Source organism: Diceros bicornis, chromosome 25 (assembly GCF_020826845.1).
Source record: "Diceros bicornis minor isolate mBicDic1 chromosome 25, mDicBic1.mat.cur, whole genome shotgun sequence".
Lineage (NCBI taxonomy): Eukaryota > Metazoa > Chordata > Mammalia > Perissodactyla > Rhinocerotidae > Diceros > Diceros bicornis.
Genome location: NC_080764.1, coordinates 10,157,356 through 10,176,944, shown reverse-complemented (window position 1 = coordinate 10,176,944; position 19,589 = coordinate 10,157,356).

The window sequence follows — 19,589 nt, the reverse complement described above, 5'->3', positions numbered from 1 at the left end:
ACAAAAAGTTTCCCTGTGTATTTGGGGACTGAGCCTCACAAAGTGGTGTGTTGAGCAGCTTGGGTCTTATTGTCCCCATGTTTCAAGTGAGAAAAGTACACAGCTCTCTCAAAATCCCACATCACACAAAACGCAGCTCTGACCCTGCTCCTCCAGCTCAGGGTTTCTCACATTCAACATTGGTGACACTTGGAGCCACAGAATTCTCTGTTGGGGGAGGGGCTGTCCTACACACTGTGGGATGTTAAGCAGCACCCCCGGCCCCTACCTACTAAATGCTAGTTGCACCCCTCCATCTGAGACAACCGAAAACGTCCCCAGACGTTGCCAAATGTCCCCTGGGGGGTAAAGTCGCCCCAGTTGGGAAAGACGGCTCTCTTTGCAGCCCTGAAGGCCTGTGGGCACCTCTCTGAGCTGCTTTCATGTGCGTACCCCCTGTAAAACAGTTACCTTTGTTTGACAGAACGCTTTGGCCCAGAGAGGTTGGCTGACTTGCCAAAGATTTTGCTTTCTGTGAGCGACATAATAGCATCTTCCATCTTTGTTCTAGTTACCTTGCTTAGCTCTTCACCACCTTGTACTCCCCAGAACAGGTGTGTTTATGTGCACACATCTGCCTTACTCCACTCAGCACCCTGTCACATTTCCTCCCAATCTGTTCCCCTTCCTTCAGTCTCCATTAAGTCCTGCACAGAAAGCACCATCGGACATAACTGTGTGTGCCCAGCAGTATCCCCACCTCAAAAGGCAGCCAGGGCAGAGAGTCTTCTACACTCCTCAAGTCAGGCTAGGTGGGAATCGCTCTGTGGAGTGTCACGGCCACATTCTGAGTGAACGTCGACAGAGCCCCCTTAGCAGCTAGTTAGCCCTGCCATGCACCTTGAATATCATTTATCATTGGCTGTGTGCCAGCCATTCCCCCCTTGCCTAGAGGACCCAGCAGCCATCACTGTGATTGTCTGCACTGCTGTTCCAGTGACAGGAGGTTTGGTGCAGAACAGGTACCCTGGGTTTAGCAAGCTAAGCCAGACCAAGATTGAGAGTTACCTTAGAGAAGGTTGAGAGATGGCAGGTGCAGACATGAGGGTGTTCTTAGGCTGATTAATCGCTAGATCAGCCAGAAGGCCTCGCAAAGGTGGGCAGGCCTGAACTTCTCCCCCCTACCCTGCAAAGCTTCTGCCCTACCAGCTATGAGCTGAGCTCCCCGACCCCTGCTCCAGCGGCATGTGCTGCTGCCCGGCACACTAGGCACCCACTCTGTCCTTGGGGTTCCTGCGCCTGGAGACCAGGACATTGTCTGTCTGGCTTACTGTTGTCTCCACTGTTGCTTAATAGCTATTTGTTAAATGATTGAAAACTTGACAGCACCTTGATACAGAGAATAAGCCACACTGGTTGACCTGGGCAATGTCAGAGGCACCAGAGTTGATCATAACCCTTTCAGTCTTGTTCCTGACTTCTGAGACTGTACGTGAAAGCCAAACAGGATTCTGCTCTCTTCAATTTAATTTCTTAAGGGCGGGGTTTATCAAAGTCCTTCCTGTTCAAATCCTTTCCTCTGGAAAGGCTTCCCCTTCAGCGTGTGTCCTCAGTGGATGGTCCTCATCTCCCAGTCGCTCCAGACTGGGCAGACCCAGGTCTCTAGGCATCTGGCTGCCCAGTGATGGCCTGTCTGCATGCTTCTTTCAAAGGCTAACACAAAAGCAGGGCCCCAGACAGGCCTTGAGATGAGGAAATTTGTCCAAAGGCCCCCAACAAGTCATGGGGAAGGCTAGAATCTGGTTAGCCAGACCCTCCTAGAGCACTAGCACTGTGTCATGTGGCCTTTCCAAGTGACAGGCAGCTGGAGACAAGTTTTCATCAGAAAAGTGGCTAGAAGTTAGGCATTGTCTGCAGCCACTAAAAAGCAGCCCCAGGAACAGATGTCCCTGTCGTAGGAGACCAACTGGGACCTGCCACAGAAGCCAGCAAGTGTGGGGGGAGACTGGAGGAGGAAAAGGCAAGAACAGGCTGTATGCCCACAGAGGCCACGTCCCCTGGGCACAAGCAAGCAAAAGACCCCATTCTGTTGCAAGAACCAAGAAGTCTACCTGGCAGTTCTTATTTCCTGTGTGCAGCCTGTGCTGCCTGGCTCATCTCTTCCTGGAAGGTCTTGGAAGTTGGGTGATTGGACAAGGAAACGTACTTCACTGCAGTATTTGGAAGGCTTTATTCATTTGTTCATTCAATGGATATTTACTGTGTGCTAGGCCTGGGATGAATGGTGAGCGAGGAAGCCCCCGTGGAGCTCGTCAATTTAGGGCGGTGTGGGGTCATGCCGCTTGCTGTGGTCTTAGCTGAGGCGTGTGGTGGTGAGAGGACAGTCTTCAGAAGGGGCAGGCTCGGGCTGGCTTCCCCACTCTGCCACATATTAGCCAAAAAAGCCAGCAAGCTGCTTCACATCCCAAACTTCAGTTTCCTTCTGTGTAAAATGGGGATAATCTTGGTCCCACTTTCCCGAGGGTGTGGGGGGTACAGCACTGAGCACCATGGGTAACAGCCAGGGGCAGCCCAGTACCCGCCCGTGCTGCCAGTGGCGTGCGCTATCAGGCGATTTGTCATCTCCCTCTTGGGGCATTGTCTCCTGGACCCTCTCCCTTGCTCCCTCCCTGGATATTTGCCACTTTTGTGTTGAGCAGTTGGTGCATGGGTCCAAATGCCTGTCCACCTGGAAGAAGTTTCAGGCTCAGGCCCAGGTTTTGAAAGAAGGTGGAGAAGACCTGCCAGAGATGCCATTTGTGAGCTGCTCTGCTTGGCGGGGCTCCGTGTTCCCCTCGTGCATGCCCATCCCCACCTCAGCTCTGTGGGTTTGTTGGTTCCAGGCATGGAGGAGGGCCGCAGTCTTATCTGGTTGTGCAAAGTCCCACAACTTTTCTTGATTGATAGTTGTGGGTAAAATAAACAATTTAGTTTGTTTGGAGACTCTTTTATTATATCAAATTAAACCCAAACCAAAGAAACAGCACATCCAGATGAGCCTGCCAACCTGCACCAAGTCACTGGACATCCCAAACCAGTCCTGTCCCCTTCGTGTAGACCACACCCTCCCCAGTTTTCTTCTAGTCTTTTACACTCGCTCGCCCAGTGACTACAGCCCAGCTGTCTCCCCAGCTAGACTAGAAGGCCCAAGGGCCGGCACAGGGTTTGGGCCCAGAACCCAAACTCCGGGCTGTGCTTCCTTAGAGGAGCGCACGTGGCTGAAGCACCGTGGTGAAATGCTGACACCTTGTGGCCAGCTCGCAGCACATCTCCTGCCTCCTCTGGGTGACAGTCAGATGGCAGAGGCCGGGGGTCGCAAATTTTTTCTGTAAAGAGCCAGATGGTCATTATTCTAGGCTTTGTGAACTTGCGGCGTCCGTCACAGCTGCTGCTGCTGAAGCACTAGAGCAACCACAGACAGTATGTAAACGAGTGGGTGCAGCTGGATTCCAGTGAAACTTTAGAGACACTGAAATTTGAATTTCATATAATTTTCATGTATCACAAAATAATATTCTTTAAATTTTTTCCAGTCATTTAAAAATGTAAAAATCATTCTTAGCTCGTGGGCTGTGCAAAAACAGGCAGTGGCTGGATTTGGAGCTCAAGCCGTTGTTTGCCGACCCTGGCCCGGGACACCTTTCCTCCATGCTCCCAACGCTAGCTCCCAACTGTCACACCTGGATCCTTACTTTGTCCTTGTTCTGTTAAGAGGAATCCCCAGCCCCCCTGCCCCAACCCGGTTGCTGCCACTAAGCCCTCTTCTTATCAGAAATTCTGGAGTTGTTGTTGGTTTTCACCCATCTCATAAGTTTACGTAAGTATCCATCAGGTGCCCAACCCTGTGCTGAGGGCCATAAAAGAGCCTGGAGTTTTAACCAACATGTATTTAATATTTACTTTTATTCATTCATTTGTTCAAACAAACTTATTGAGAACTTACTGTGTCCCAGGCACTGTAATAAGACAGACCTAGTCTCTGCCGTCAGGGTGTTCATAAGCTGGTTGGGAAGATGGACACAGGGAGGCAAGCATTGTAATGGGGAAGCACCAGAGTGTGGAAGCCCAGAGGAGGCACCTAACTCAACCTGGGGATGGAGGTTAGGGAAGGCTTCCTGGAGGAAGAGGTGATTTCTGAGCCAACACCAGAGGAATGAATGGGGGATGGGAGAATGACGCAAGATTCTAGGCAAGATTTCCCCTGGAAAGGGAAAGGTCCAGAGCCTAGAAAGAACTCTTTCAAGAGAATTAAAAGCATCCATGACATAGTGAAGATTCAGATACCGTATCTGCCCTTGAGGCCTCCCAGTCTGGCGGGTAATACAGTCTATCACAAGCTGTTGTAAGGCTGTGGAGAGAGATTTAAAGAAGTTTTCTCTCTAGCCTTGTAGGACTGGTGATCAGTGAGCCTCGAGAAGGTAAGCAGTGGCAAGTGAGCCCTCTGAAGGCTATAAATAATCCCAGGGCCAGGCTAGGGTAGGTCTGACTCCACACAGGGTCCTGAGAGAATCTAGGGGGCAGAGAGATGTGGACCTGGCTTCTCTGCTCTGGAAGCCTCTTAGAGGAGAAGGGGCTTGAACTGAGCTTAGAAGGAAATGTAGACCTCGGTACAGGGGAAGGAGGAAGGGCATCCTAGGCAGCAGAAACTGCAAGGGCAAACTCACTGAGGAAGGAGAGAGTGTGGCCCAGCTGATGGGCCACCAGGAAGTCCACCCGAGGGTCCCCAGGAGGGAACCATCCTTTACTGTGAATCTCACCACAACCCCAACCAACTCCACCAATTAAAAACCATGACCTTGGACAGTTACTTAACCTCTCTCTGCCTTAGTTTCCTCATCTGTTTCTACCTTATAAGGTTGCCACGAGGATTGACTAAGTTAATACGTATAAAAGTCTTAGGACATTGCCTGGCACTAGGGCCAGCTTCATGGTCATGCAACCTGCACACTCCCACAGGGCCCCACCGTCAGAAGGCAAAGAGTCCCACTGCTCTGCTGTTGCTGTCTTGAAATTCTTAATAATTTTGGAACAAGATGCCCCACGCATTCCTTTTGCATGGCCACAAATTATGTAGCTGGTCCTGCCTGGCATAGTGTGTGCTTAAAAACTTTAGGTTTTATCATTATCTTAGAGTGTAGAATAACAAATCTGATTCAATATATTCATTTTAGAAATGAGAAAACTGAAGCTCTGACAGTTTATGTGACTTGCACAAGGTCACACAGCAAGCAAAGATGCAGACTGGAGAGGGAGAGATGAAAATCACAATCTTAGAGGTGCAGGCAGGACAATGACCCAGCTCCCCCCCCCCCCAGAAGGCAGCATAAGGAGAGAGGATCAGACAGACTCCTTTGAAGGAGCTTAGAGAAAGAGGTGGTATGAAAAAGAGCATGAACAGTTGTAGAGGTAGGAGGGAAGCAGGCTATTTTGGGAAGCCAAGAGAAGATTCTCACAGTAAAATGTAGTGGTGAAGCCATGGAAACAAGGACTGAGAAAGTCTCTTGGATCTTGGCCACAAGGGGGTCATAGATGAGTTTAGAGAAATGAGTTTCAGTAGAGTTAGGGCTAGAAGCCAGTTTAAAGAATGAGGGAGCATCAGTGGTGGAAATGGCCACAGGTCATTATTTAAGAAAATGAGAAAAGGAAATAGAGGGAAAAAGGACAGGAAGGAAGGAAGGAGGCTATTTTGAAGGGGGTGGGAGGAGAGCCAGATCCCACTTGGGATGTGGAGGAAAGGCCATCAGAGGCAGTAATTTAGCCAGGAAGAGGTGCACCTCTTTCCCTGAGTCTGTAGGGAAAAAGAGCTAATGAAGGCTATGAGGGCAACTGTTCATCTGGGGGGGCTGGTTGTTTCCCCAGCTGCAGTGTGGCGTTCTCAATGTAGACATCTCAGGCGCAACACAGCAGCGTGGAAAAGAGCTTACTCACTGGAACCAGGCTGCCTGGGTTCAGCTGCGAGGTTATTACCTGTGGTGACCTGAGGCAAGTTAGTCAGCCCTCCAGTGCCTCAGTTTCCCTATCTGGAAAATGAGGATAACCACGGTTGTTGTGCAGATTAATTACCATGATCCACATAAAGCCCTCAGTACAGTGACTGACACACAGCAAGTGTGCACGAAAGACTAGCTATTATTAACAGCCACATCTCCTGGTTCTCTTGTGAACCTCCTGTGGGTCCAGCATTGGCACACGGCACACAGGGGTTCAGTGTTTGCTGCTTCACTAGGAGCTTTTCAGCAAGTGTGGTCATAAGAAATGAGAGGTGATTTAGAAGTGGCACAGCATCTGTCACAAGGGCTTTGTTGCACAATAAATGCTACCAGACTAGTAATATATGCTTATGAGCATGTCTTCTGTAATCAGCACCCTCTAGAAAGTTCCCCTCCCCCACTGCTCCTGGCCTTGGCTCTGGCCACACCCACTGCCCAAGTGAGCAGTATCAGCTGACTGCGGTCCTCTTGTCTTCTGGATTAGGTTCCTTTACAGGGATCTTCCCATGGTTGTAAATTTGGAGAATTGGAGAATGCTTTACAAACACTTCCAAATGTCTCATAGCAATGAGAGGCCAGTGCAAAGGGTGGAGGGAGTTCTCCTCTGCCACAGAAATCAGAGCTGGAGCAGATCCAGCTGGCTATGTCACCCCAAGCTTGTGGGTCATTGCAGAATCGTTCACAGAAATTCCCATTACATTGGATTTTGTCCAGGCCAATGCAATGTGTTCAGGGATCACAAAACAATCTCTCAAGGGAAAAAAGGAAGGCCTGTTGCTTGGAATGGCTTAGAGCACTTTTGGTAGCCATCCAAGGCAGCTATCACTCATTAAATCTGCCTTCCCCTCCAGCAAAAAACCAACTGTATAGAACACCACATATAGAGCTCTAAGAATAGTATAGTGCTCCAAGAACATACTGCACTTGGCCTGCATACAAGTGTGCAGGGCTCGACGAGTCTTTTTACTCTCAAAGCTGGGTGGGTTGGAACAAACAAATAAACAAAAAATATTTTCCCCAAGTAGCATGCAGAGAAGAAATGAGAGAGAGCATCGGAGAACACCCTAGCACATCATTCTCTGACCTGGGCTGCCTTTTCAGGGCATGGATTGACTCCACAGCCATCAAAGCATGCCTGTAAGCCCTAGGGCAGTGAGCACAGCAGACACCCCCTCACTCCCCCATTCATTGACTCCACACTAGTCTGAGCAAGCCCCAAAGTCCTGTAACAGGTGGTAATTTGTCATTTGCTGTGACAGGAATTTGAAACCATCATCCTCCATAATAAATATTTGGCTGATTTATTGGCTTCCTTCCCATAAGTATAGAAAGTGAGGACAGGTCCCATCCGAAGCTGCAGTTCTGAGCAATGAGAGCTCTCAGAGTGCAGATAAGACCCTAAACCACACCCCACTGTTTGTTGGAAGAAGAAATCCATGTGTGGGTCTATTCGTAAAGGAGTCTGGGAAGATACCCTCCTTAATGGCAGTTGGCTCTACTAGTGGGATTTGGGGGAACTTTTATTTTCTACTTTAACACTTTCTATTGTCTGAAATCTTTACTCAATGTTACTTTTATGATCAGAAAAACAGCAATCTTGGGGCTGGCCCCATGATGTAGTAGTTAAGTTCCTGTGCTCCACTTCGGTGGGTGGGGGTTCACTGGTTCGGATCCCAGGTGCGGACCTATGCACTGCTCATTGAGCCACGCTGTGGCAGCATCCCATATACAAAATAGAGGAAGATGGGCACAGATGTTAGCTCAGAGACAGTCTTCCTCAAGCAAAAAGAGGAAGATTGGCAACAGATGTTAGCTTAGGGCCAATCTTCCTCACCAAAAAAAAAAAAGAAAAGAAAAACAGCAATCTTATTTAGAAATTATTTTCCTACTCTCAAGTGGGAATAGGGTTTCCGGTTTCCTGCTTTCTCCTGGGAGGAAAAGTACAACAAGGTGGAGTGGACAGAGAGCTGAAGGCCCTCAAAGACAAAGATTATACAAAAAACAGGCTTTGGGGCCAGCCCCGTGGCTTAGCGGTTAAGTGCGTGCGCTCCGCTCCTGGCGGCCCGGGGTTTGGATCCCGGGGGCGCACCAACGCACCGCTTCTCCGGCCATGCTGAGGCCGCGTCCCACATACAGCAACTGGAGGGATGTATAGCTATGACCTACAACTATCTACTGGGGCTTTGGGAAAAAATAAATAAATAAAATTATAAAAAAAAAAAAAAAACAGGCTTTGGCCACTCCTGGATATTCCTATCCTGCTCCCCAGAGAGCAAATGTTGCAAGTCACCACACATCACCAGCCTCTTGCCTAGCTAACCACAATTCATCCTTTAATTCTCCTTGTAGATGTCACTCCTGGAAAGCCATCCCTGTCCCACCAAGATTGAGTCCCTCCCATGGTCTTCCAAGCCACCTGCATGTGATTATCTGTTTTCCTATTGGCCACTCCCACTAGACTGAGGTCCCTGTAGGCAGAGGTATTTTATTCATCTGTGTAGTCCTTGTACCTTAGGAAAGTGCCAACAGGCTCAATAAACATTTACTGGATAATTATTTATTTGGGGACCTTTTATAGTTGGAGAAATTTAAGGGATACAAAGATGAAAAAGAAACTACTTGTTTTTAAGGAATTTAAAACTGAGTTGGGGAGACACATGTCCAACAATTAATGGTAAAACCAACCACTAGTTTAAGGGCTAAAATGGAGGTACAAACAACCAACTATGAAGATAAGGAAGGTTTTGGACCCTAAACATTTGTCATTCATTGTGTTTTCTGATTCAGAATCTCCATATTGAAATGCTGGTATGGTTTGTGTAGTTATAAGGATTCAGGTTCTTCGGGCCTTTATTAGAATTTGACTCATGATCTTTCTTCTGTCCTTTCGTTGGCAGTTGCCCTAGGAATACCTGCCACTTAATCTTCTTTTTTTAATTAATTAATTTATTTTTTCCCCAAAGCCCCGGTAGATAGTTGTATGTCATAGCTGCACATCCTTCTAGTTGCTGTATGTGGGACTCGGCCTCAGCATGGCCGGAGAAGCAGTGCGTCAGTGCACGCCCGGGATCCGAACCCGGGCTGCCAGCAGCAGAGTGCGTGCACTTAACCGCTAAGCCACGGGGCCGGCCCTGCCATTTAATCTTAATTGATGTTTGTGAAATGCCTTGTCTTCCTCTGCTGAAAGGCTATAAGTATTGAGCGTTATTACTGTGTTACAGTGGTTGTTTTATTATTAAAGCAGTGCCAACAAGGTTACACAACAGCTTGGATCAGGAAGCGAAACAAGGGCAGTGATCCCACTGAAGCTACAGGGGATGGAGATTTGGGATGGTAAAACGTTAATTACCCGAGACGGAATGCAGGCTAGAGTCCAGAGCTGTGCTGGGAGATCATTTCAGTCCCAGAGGCAGTGGATCCTGAACATCCAGCCCTCCCCTGCCTGGAATGTCGGATTCACTTCACTGAAAGCTGCCGCGGAGAATCCAATGGCCATGAGCCAGGAGCACACGTCTTGCTCAGCATCAGGGGCTACTCTGGAAGCTTTCCAGGAGCTGAAGGCCTGTTGCATTTGCATGCAATAAATTATTTATTTATAAAGCGATTTATTCTTTATCTCTCTTTCGACTCTCCTTCTCCTTGTTTCTAGCTCTTGAGGACTCTCTCCAAAGAGTGAGCTGGAGGTGGATGGGTGGGGGTTGGGGAGGTAGGCTTAGCACATAAAGATGGTAGAAATGTCCAGTTATAAAGCTGAGAAAATGAACATAGAGGTAGATGGGCTTCTGGTCAGGAAACAGCAAGAATGTTTAATTTAGGGTGGGGAGGAATGGGTGCTGGAGAGATGCGGTGGAGGCAATAACAACCTCTGCCTTGCTTTAGTCCCCAACAACGTCACTTACAGAAACTGATCGAGGAACTTGGGTTCTGAATGAAACCTTCTTAAGATGTTGGGTTGGCTGACAGGTATGATTCTGGGCTAAGAAAGAGGCATTGAAGTACAGTGAAAAGAACGAAAGCTCTAGAGTCAGAACTAGGACCAAATGCCGGGTACACCAACCACTTTCTATCGGGGTGACCTTGAGCAAGTCTCCTAACCTCTCTGGAGCCTTAGTATCCTATCCGTAAAATTTAGAGAATGTAAAACTCACAGGTTTCACCAGACAACGCCTGTAAAGAACTCAGCACAGTAGTTGGCACAAAGTAGACACGCAATAAATGGCAGTCATTATCATCATCAACTCCAGGCGGAACGACCAGAGTCGACCCAAACTCCCCAGCAAACAACTGTAGCACAGCGAATCCAAATCCGACTGACTCGCCTATTTGGTCAATAAGGTACCAGGAAAGAACTCAGTGGAGTCGAACCAATAGCACTAGCCCTTGTTGGACGGGCTTTCTTGCAGTTCCACCAATAGTTTGAAGACTTGACTAGGGAGTGACATCCTGACAGTCCAATGACGCACCACCAGCCCACAGTCAGCACTTCGGAGGGGAAAAATCAAGGAGCCGGCACGTATAGATTCCGTTATTTAGGCAGTACTGGGTGGAGAGAGGAACTGAGGGGACACAGCGCGAGGGCGAGGCACTAATGAGCTGAAAAAAAAAAAGACGATGGTTGCGCCAAGTGAGGTCGGCCGCCATCATACTCTAGTTTCCCCTTCGCCTCTCCCGGTCCGCGACCGAGGAAGCAGCCTCTGGGATGCTGAGGGGGTGTGTCCCCGAGTGATTGGCGCAGGCAGCTCAGCCAATCCTAGCTCGTCAAACGGGAAGCATTTAACCAATGAGGGGCGACGGCAGCGGCGAGGAATTGGAGGGGCGGAACAGCAGCTTGACAGGCACAAAAGTCAGCCAGTGAGAGCCGGAAGCATCCTCCCTGCGGCCAATGGAGTGGGGCTCTGGGCGGGTCCCCGAGTGTTTGTGTTGTGGTTTTGGGGGAGGGAGGCGGAGGGGAAAGTTTGTTTATTTTGTTTTTAGTTTCTGGGGTCCCCGTGTTTCTGGGAGGTGAAGCGGCAGGGAGTGACCCCCCCCACGCCCCTCAGTGCCCCTACGACGTCGCCTCCATAGCCTGCGGAGAAGCGAGGACCGCGCGCACCGCAGCGCATCGCCTCACAGCGGAACGCCGCGCACTCGGAGGCGGCACGGCTCGCCGGTGAGTGAGGACCGACGACCCCCGCCGCCCTTCCCTCGCCCGCGCACCGCCTAGTCAGCGCGGGGCGGCCGGGTCGGCGAGGACGCCCGCGGGAGCGCGCGGCGCGGGCCGGCCTGTCAAGCTGAGGCGCAGCGTCTGCGTGTCCTCGTGAGAGAGCGCGCGCGCGGCGGGCAGAGGGCCGGGAGGGCGTGAGCGCGCGGGGGCCCGAGCAGGGCGGCGGCGTGGAGCGCGCTCCGTGGGGGCGGGCGTCTGGTGGGCTCGACCCGGGGGCGGGAGGACCGCGGGGACGTCCGCGCGCGCGGCTCCGGGCGTCACGCGCCGGCAGGTGTGAGCGGGGGGAGGGCTTCCGGGTGGGCCGGCCGCGTCGAGTTCGCTTCCCATCGCGGGGACCTCGGGCAAGGAGGGTCCCCGTGGCCGCGTCGGGCTCCCTGCCTGGCGGTGGCAGAGGGAGGCGTCAGGCCTCGCAGCCTCCGGGTCCCTGCCCGTGTGCAGGACCTGCGTGGCTGGGTGATGCGCTCCCCTGCTCGCCCGGGCCGGGGGTCCCACCCCGCACCCCTCACTCCAGAGCCCTGCGTGTGCGGCCATCTTCCAGAGGCGATTCAGACTTGCCTCGAGGAAACGTGGGGCAGGGGGAACATCAGCGGACGAAACAGCCCGAAGAGTGCTTTCTGCCTTCCCCTGTTCCAGCGCCCTTTAGTTTCAAGCTAGCCGGTTTATGAGCCCACGGGGGTCTAAACACAGTGTAGTGGCTGCAGACATCCAGTAGCGGTGGCTTCTCGTCAGGCGCCTTAAGGACCAGCCTATCCTCAACTCTTTGGGCACGGAGTACCACTCTGGGTCTGTTCAGGCTCTTTGGTCTCTCGTGTATGTTTTGGCTGTTTTATTACTTTTTTAGCATCTGTGCCAGAGATTGAGCGAGGAATAAAGCGAATTTCAAGTTGGTCATTTGTACTACAATCTAAGCAAAATTGTACAACAGAATTGGCCAGAGATATTTTCCCATAGTGAATAAAACGTCATTAGTTGCCCGCCCCTCCGCCCCAGGAGTTAAGCATACAATAATAAGGTGTATGGAAATCTTACATCATAGCATTTTGTGAAAGTTTAGCAATAGAGGCTATTTCCTTCGTCGTTGTGGGGAACTTCAATAGGATGACAGTTTCTTATTGATTTGGAGAAGCATCAATGATCTTGGCTTTGAAACGATGTTTATTCTTTTGGTAGTGTTGTGTAAATGCCTCTTAAAACGGAAAACTTTTAGCACGGTGCATTGTACCTCTACAGTGTGCAGTATGGCTGTAGGTAGGTAGTGGGAGAGATGTCAGTGTAGTAGGTCTCTACACTAGGCAGACATCCAGAACGTAAATCAGACTGGCTTGTCCCACTTGGGCCACGGCGATGATAATAACGATGCCTTTATATTTGCTTAGTTCTTAACTGTTTTAAGTGCTTGTCCCAAACATCATTATTTGAGCAGAATAGTTTCTGATAGGACTTAAGGAGAAGAAATTTCCAAGCTGCTTTTATAAAGTAGCATATAAATGTCATGCCCTTTAAAAAAAATAATTTTTTTCCTCCTTCAAATAGAAGCACTTAAAAATATTTTAAATCAGAACAATACCATTTGTTCAAATGGTAGTAATAATATTAGCTAACATTTATTGCGTGCTTTTTATACGTCAGCCTTTTATATTTTTTTCCTAATCTTTAAGCCTGTGGGATAGGTATCATTGCTGTTTCATGGTTGAGAAAAAGAGCCTCCAAGAGCCACACAGCTAGGAAGTTCAGTGGCTTAGCTTTAGTCTCAAGTCTGTCTGGTTTCAAAATCTGTGCTTGTTCCATTTTTCCCCCTAAATTATCCTGAGGCAGAAAGGCAGAAGGGATGCTGAAAAGTAGAGAGGGATAGAAAAGGGAAATGCACCTGATTAGGTTGCCTGAACCTAACTTAAGAATTTAATGTGGGGGCCGGCCCGGTGGCGCAAGCGGTTGGGTGCGCGCGCTCTGCTGCGGCGGCCCGGGGCTCGCTGGTTCGGAACCCCGGGCGTGCACCGACGCACTGCTTTGGCAAGCCATGCTGTGGCGGCGTCCCATATAAAGTGGAGGAGGATGGGCACGGATGTTAGCCCAGGGCCGTCCTCCTCGGCTAAAAAAAAAAAAAGAATTTAATGTGAAATTAAACTCAAGAACTTAGTTTTTAGAAATTAAGAACATTTTTACCTGAGTACATCTAAGCTTTGTTTTTATTTCCTCCCTGTTTGATTTTTATAAAGATAAATAAAAGTGCATTTAATTCAGAGGTCAGGGCTTCCAGAGCCCCTTGTGCTGATCTCTGCTCCGGTCCTTGCTGTTGTGATAAATCCTGTGTGCTCTTCCAGGGACCAGGCGTTATTCGCTTCTGTATCTAGCATGGAGTTGGGCTCATAGTAGGAGCACAGTAAATGTTAGTAGACTAAGGAGCTGAGTTAAAAATGTAATGACTTTGGGTTCATTTTAGCAGTTTTAGTTCAATGGGACAATAAGAAAGTGAGTAGTTCATGTACAAAAAGCATGTTCTAGAAGAACACTTAAGTGGAGCAGTTCATAGAGTCTTGGAAGTTTAGCTCTGCCAGTTTGCTAAACCTCGCAGTTCTACTTACCTGTTTGAGCTACTGTGCCATTCTGTTCTTCCTTTCACCTCCAGAGTTCTAAAGAGGCCGCTATGCTGACTGCTTCCCTTTACTACTCAGTCATTCTTTGAACCTTTGCAGCCTGGCTTCCAACCTCACCGACTCACTCCGAACCTCACCGACTCACTTTTTTCCAAGGTTGCCAATTACCTAATGGTTAAATTTCCCAGAGCGTCTTTTCAGGTTTTATCCTGTTCTGTCTCCCTGTAGGAGTCAGTCCTTTTGACTACCGCCAGGCCTTTTTAAAAATTGTTTTATTTTTAAAATAATGTATAGTAACATTGTGTACGGTTCTTTGAATAGTAACATTGTATACAGTTCTGTGAGTGTTAACACATATATAGATTGCTGTAACCACCACCACAATCGGGATACAGAACAGTTCCATCACCCCCCAAAACTCCCTCATGCTGTATCCCTTTTGATACCCCTTTCTCCTGACTTCTGTCCCCTAGATAAACAAACACTAAGGATCAGACCTGGGCTCCTTTTGTTGTCATTGTTTTCTTTTTCTCTTTTTCTACTCCTTGAAAATGTTATTTACTTTTAGGACTTAAACTATCTGTCACCTCACTGTCTACTAACCTGCATATCCGTGCCTGACCTCTCTTCCATACTCCAGAACAACATCCATATTTACCTGCTGGAATTCTTCACTGCTCCTTCGTACTCAGTTTGTTTAAAGTTATGCCTAACTTTGCCTCCCAGCGAATGCCTCCCAAACGAGCTTTTCCATCAGATTTTTCTTTATTTTTCGGTGGTGCTATCTTTCTCCTAAGCTTGCAACCCTGGAACTCTTGGAGGGCCTTATAATAAACTCTCTTATCCCAGACCTGGTATCTTGCTACTCAGCTACAAATGCTGGCTCCTGCCTCTTTGCTGCTAAGCTGGCTCCAGTTCAGTAGGCCGAGTGGACCATAGGTAGTTGGAGCACTTAGAACCCCATCAGGATCCGACCACTTCCCTGGGCAAAACCCCTCGTGGCTTCCTATTGCACTCAGGCCCATTGCGGATTTTATTTTTTATCCTATGAGGCTGTGCAAGATCTGGCCTCCGCCTGCCTCTCCAACCTTCTCTCACCTCTTTTTTGGCCCACCCCCTTGCTGACGTTCTAACTACAGGGTCTTTCTTGAATTACCCAAGCCTTTTCCAGCCTTAAGGTTTTCGTATATATACCACTCTCCTAACTTGGGCTGTTCTTCCCCCACTGCCCCACCTGGTCTTCACCCACCTGACTTCAGGGTTCAGATTAAATGTCAGTTCGTCCAAGAGGCTTTCCTTTATGACCTCATCCCACTACTCCCATCCACCCTCAATTAGGTCTCTCAGAGCTCCTGTTTTTTTTTCGTAGCTCTCGCCACAATTTGTGATTCAGGACCATGCCTGTTGTTTCTCGTGTCTCCAGAGCTGAGCCAAGTATCAGGCGTACAACAAACTCCCAGTAAATATTTGTTGGCTGTGTTGTGAGCCTGGGCTTTTGCTTTTATAATTTATTGCGATCTTGTAGTTTCGAGTAGCCTTGCTTTCTATCTCCTACCTTCTCTGGGACTTGATCTTGCTGTTGGAGGTCTTGCCACAGAGAAGGAGATCTGAAATTACTGAAGAGGACACGGATTCTGTTCTCCTTCTGGATTGTATCCCTGCCTGGGAGCCCTTACCACTGAGCCCAACCAGATCTAACCTAAACTGGGACTGAGCTTGCTGAGTGCCCTGAGCAGTGCACCTTGGTGATCTCAGCTGGGGGGAGCTTGCAGCTGTTATTCTTCCCTCACCTCACCCTGCTCTTGATTCCTTTCTCCCCTCTCCACCCAGTGTGGGACTTCTAAAAACCTTGCATGCTTGCCAGCTGAGCCTGCTTGCCCTTTGACATTTGCCAGCCTTTTGACATTGACAACTGCCTCTAGTGTCTTGACCCTACAGCTTGCCCCCACTCGAATCTTCCTGAAACAGCGCTTTGTTATGTTTTCTGCCCCCTCCCCAAATCTGCCACAGGCACTTAAGTTTGAAAACCTTCCATGGTGTTTCATTACCTAGAGGGTTTAAACTCTTTAGCCTGTTATTTAAAGCTCTCTGGACTAGCACTGTCCAATAGAAATAGAACGCAAGCCACAAATGTGAGCCACATATGTAATTTTAAATTTTCTAGTAGCCACGTTAAAAAAAGTAGAAAGATGGGGTGAAATTGATTTTCATACCATTTTATTTTCTTCAGTATATCCAAAATATTATTGTGTAAACATGTCATCAGTAAAAAAAAAAAAAAAATTATCGAGGTGCTTTACATTCTTTTTTTCATCTTAAGTTTTTGAAATCTGGAGTGTATTTTTCACTTAATACATCTCAATTCAGACTAACCACATTTCGAGTGCTCAGTAGCCACAAGTGGATAGTGGCTACCTTGTTGGACAGCACAGCTCTAAACCATGTCCTCAGCATAGTTGAAGGGCTCTCCCTGGGTAGTTCCAGCCACTGGCCTTTTGGTAACTTCCCCTTATCTAGAACCAGCTCCTTATCCAAGTAGTATGCCAACCTTCCTTGCCCAGAAACCCAGGGGATCCCAAGACCATCCCTAAACTTCAGTTTTCACCATCTCCGCAGAATCCTTTTAACATTAGTTTTTGTGTGTCATTGTTTTTTCATGTAGCAATTACAGTCCGCCCTCTCTATCCATATGCATACATGGAGTCAGCCAACCTCAAATCAAAAGGCCTATGATGGTTGTGTTTATTCTGAACATGTACAGACTTTTTTTCTTGTCATTATTCCCTAAAAAATACAGTATAACTATTTACATAGCATTTGCATTGTATTAGGTATATAAGTAATCTAGAGATGATTTAAAGTATCCGGGAGGATCTGTGCAGGTCATATGCAAATACTATGTCATTTTATATAAGGGACTTGAGCATCCTCGGATTTTGGTAACCGCAGGAGTCCTGGAACCAATCCTCCATGGATACCAAGGGATGACTGTACTTATAATATTTATCAGTTTGTATTATAATCAGAGGTAATATTAAAATATTTAACAACTGTTAAGGCATGGGCACTGACCAATGGGATAGGTGCCTGATGAATTAGAACTGATGGCAACTGTACACAACCTCTGTGTTCTCATCCGTGTGTACTTGCTGAATTACAGCTCTGATTGTCCTGAGTTGTATGTTGTTGGCTTCCCCCTTAAGTCTAAGAGTTTCCTGAAGGTAGGCTTTTGTCTTACTCATCTTTGCATCCCTTAAGACAGCTCCTGACCTGGCCTCTAGTAGGCAGTCTATAAGTATTTTAAATAAATGAGCAAATGCTACTTTGTATTTTGTTTTATTCTTTTTATGTGCTGTGTTTTATCTTTTCAATTATAAACTAAAATATATAAGTCCTTTGAGGACAGAGATCATGAATTATGAAGGAGTATATGGCATATTTTCTTGATTATTTTCATAGAAGCATTTCTTCTGAATGAAGATTTGCTTTTAAAAACTATGTTTAGATATTGTTATGGGTTTTCAGGATGGGTCAAAAATGAGATTTGGCTTTAATTTAATGAGACTTATTTTCTTTTGTGGTTTGTAAACTGGCTTTGAAAGCAGTTTCAAGAGAAGAATTCCTTGGAATTAATGCATACTCTTCCAGAATTAGGGGTGTAGTTGGTTACTGGAAAGGCACTGAACTTGGAGTTAAGAGTCCTGGGTTGGTTTGTATTGCAGACATTTGCTTGAGTACCTACTACGTGCCAAGCACAGGAATGATTGAGAATTTAAGAACTATAATATATATGAAAAATATGCCCCATTAGCACAGAGATAAAATGATTAAGTCTTCCTAGGAAGATTTAATTCCTCTCTGCTCCCTTATACTTTACTCATTTCTAGCATGGACTATACTGTATTGTGTTTCCAAATCTGTCTCTCCCACTAGATTGTGAGTTTCTTAAGAGCAAGACTGTTGCATTGGTCTCTGCATCCCCAGGTACACACAGTACTGTGCCTGCCATATGCAAATGTTTTTTGAATAAGTAACTTCAAATAAATTATTCCGTTTTGCAGAACCTCATTTTTTTTCCTTTGTAAGTAGGGAATTTTCTGCCTCAGACAGCTGTTGAAACTGCAGCAAGAGTAATCTTTTAAAACTACATATCTGTTCTGTATATGTTATACCTCAAATATAAAATGTTTACTTAAAAAACAAGTGGAGGGGCCAGCCTGGTGCCATAGTGGTTAAGGGAGCGCTCCACTTCAGTGGCCCAGGGTTCGCAGGTTCAGGTCCCAGGCATAGACCTATGCACCGCTCGTCAAGCCATGATGTGTTTGGCGTCCCACATGTAAAGTAGAGGAAGATGGGCATGGATGTCAACCCAGGGCCAATCTTCCTCAGCAAAAAGAGGAGGATTGGCAACAGATGTTAGCTCAGGGCTAATCTTCCTCACCAAAAAAAAAAAAAAAGTGTAAATCTGATCATATTTCTCCCCTACTTAAAACTGTTAATGAATGCCAAACCCTACCATCCTCCCTCTGGAATATAAACTTCCTGAGAATAAGTACCTCGTCTGTCTTGTTCACTGAATGCCCGAGGAAGACCCTTCCTCATTTCCTGCCATTCTGTCATTTGCTGCCCATACTTCTCGCTACACTGACCTTCTTCTGGTTCCTAAAATGCATATTCCCCCCCCACTTAAGGTCTCTTTCTTACACTTGCTGTTTTCATGGCCTGGAAGCCTCCCCATCCCACCCTTGGTTGATGCCTTTTCAATCCTTGGAGCTCAGTTTATATGTCACTTATTTAGTGACTTTCTAATCACCCCCACCCCAGTTTAGGAGATGTGCTCATTTTAAACAGTCAGAGCACTTAATACAATTCTAGTTAAATAATCATTTACTGTGTATATTGTTTCCCTGCTAGAACATAGCTACATGAGTAAAAATATCTTGTCTGTTTTGCGCATGGTTGTTATCACCAGTATCTGGCACTGTAAATTGCACAGAGGAGGTCCTCAATATTTTTTGAATAAAGTTAGGAAAGAGAAATGAAAATAGAATTTAAAAAATCTTAGTCCTTCTAATGGTTTCAATAAATATATGGGGGTAGGGAGGGGCTTTCCTTTTTAAATTTTCTCCGGGTTCTATTTTTTTCTTAATTTCTACTTGTAATGATAAACATTTTAAGATTACAGAAAGAATATTGTAATTAAAACTTTTAATTTGTCTGAAAATTTTTAGTCATTATATAGTGTAATGAGTATCCTTTTGATCCTTATTAGTAGAAGTGATCAGAATGGTTATTCTTTTAAAATTCTTTTTCTATGCTAGGGACTCACATGACTACCATTTCACTGAACGTTTGAGTGCCTACCATGTGCTGAATGCTGTATTAGAAGCTAGGACTGCAGGATGGGATGAGAAGAGATCTTTGCTCTCAAAGAGTGCACAGCCAAGTGGGTGAGGCAGATATGGACACAGATGAGTGCCATTTAGTGTAACAAGCACTATAATAGACGGCACAAGGGATGGGGCAGGCATGAAAAGGAAAGTCATCAATACAACTGGAGGTCAAGAAAGTCTTTACAAGGAAGGCAACACTCCCACTAAGTCATGGAGGAAAAGGGCGTTTCAGGCAGAGGGAACAGAGGCATGAAGGAGCGTATGTAGTATCTGGAGAAGATGACTAGCACAGTGGTATGCGTTATAAAGCTGGTGTTGGGGTGCAGGGCCAACAGCTGACTTACAGGCTAACTGTGACACTTCAGACTCAGACTCTTAGATTACACTGCAT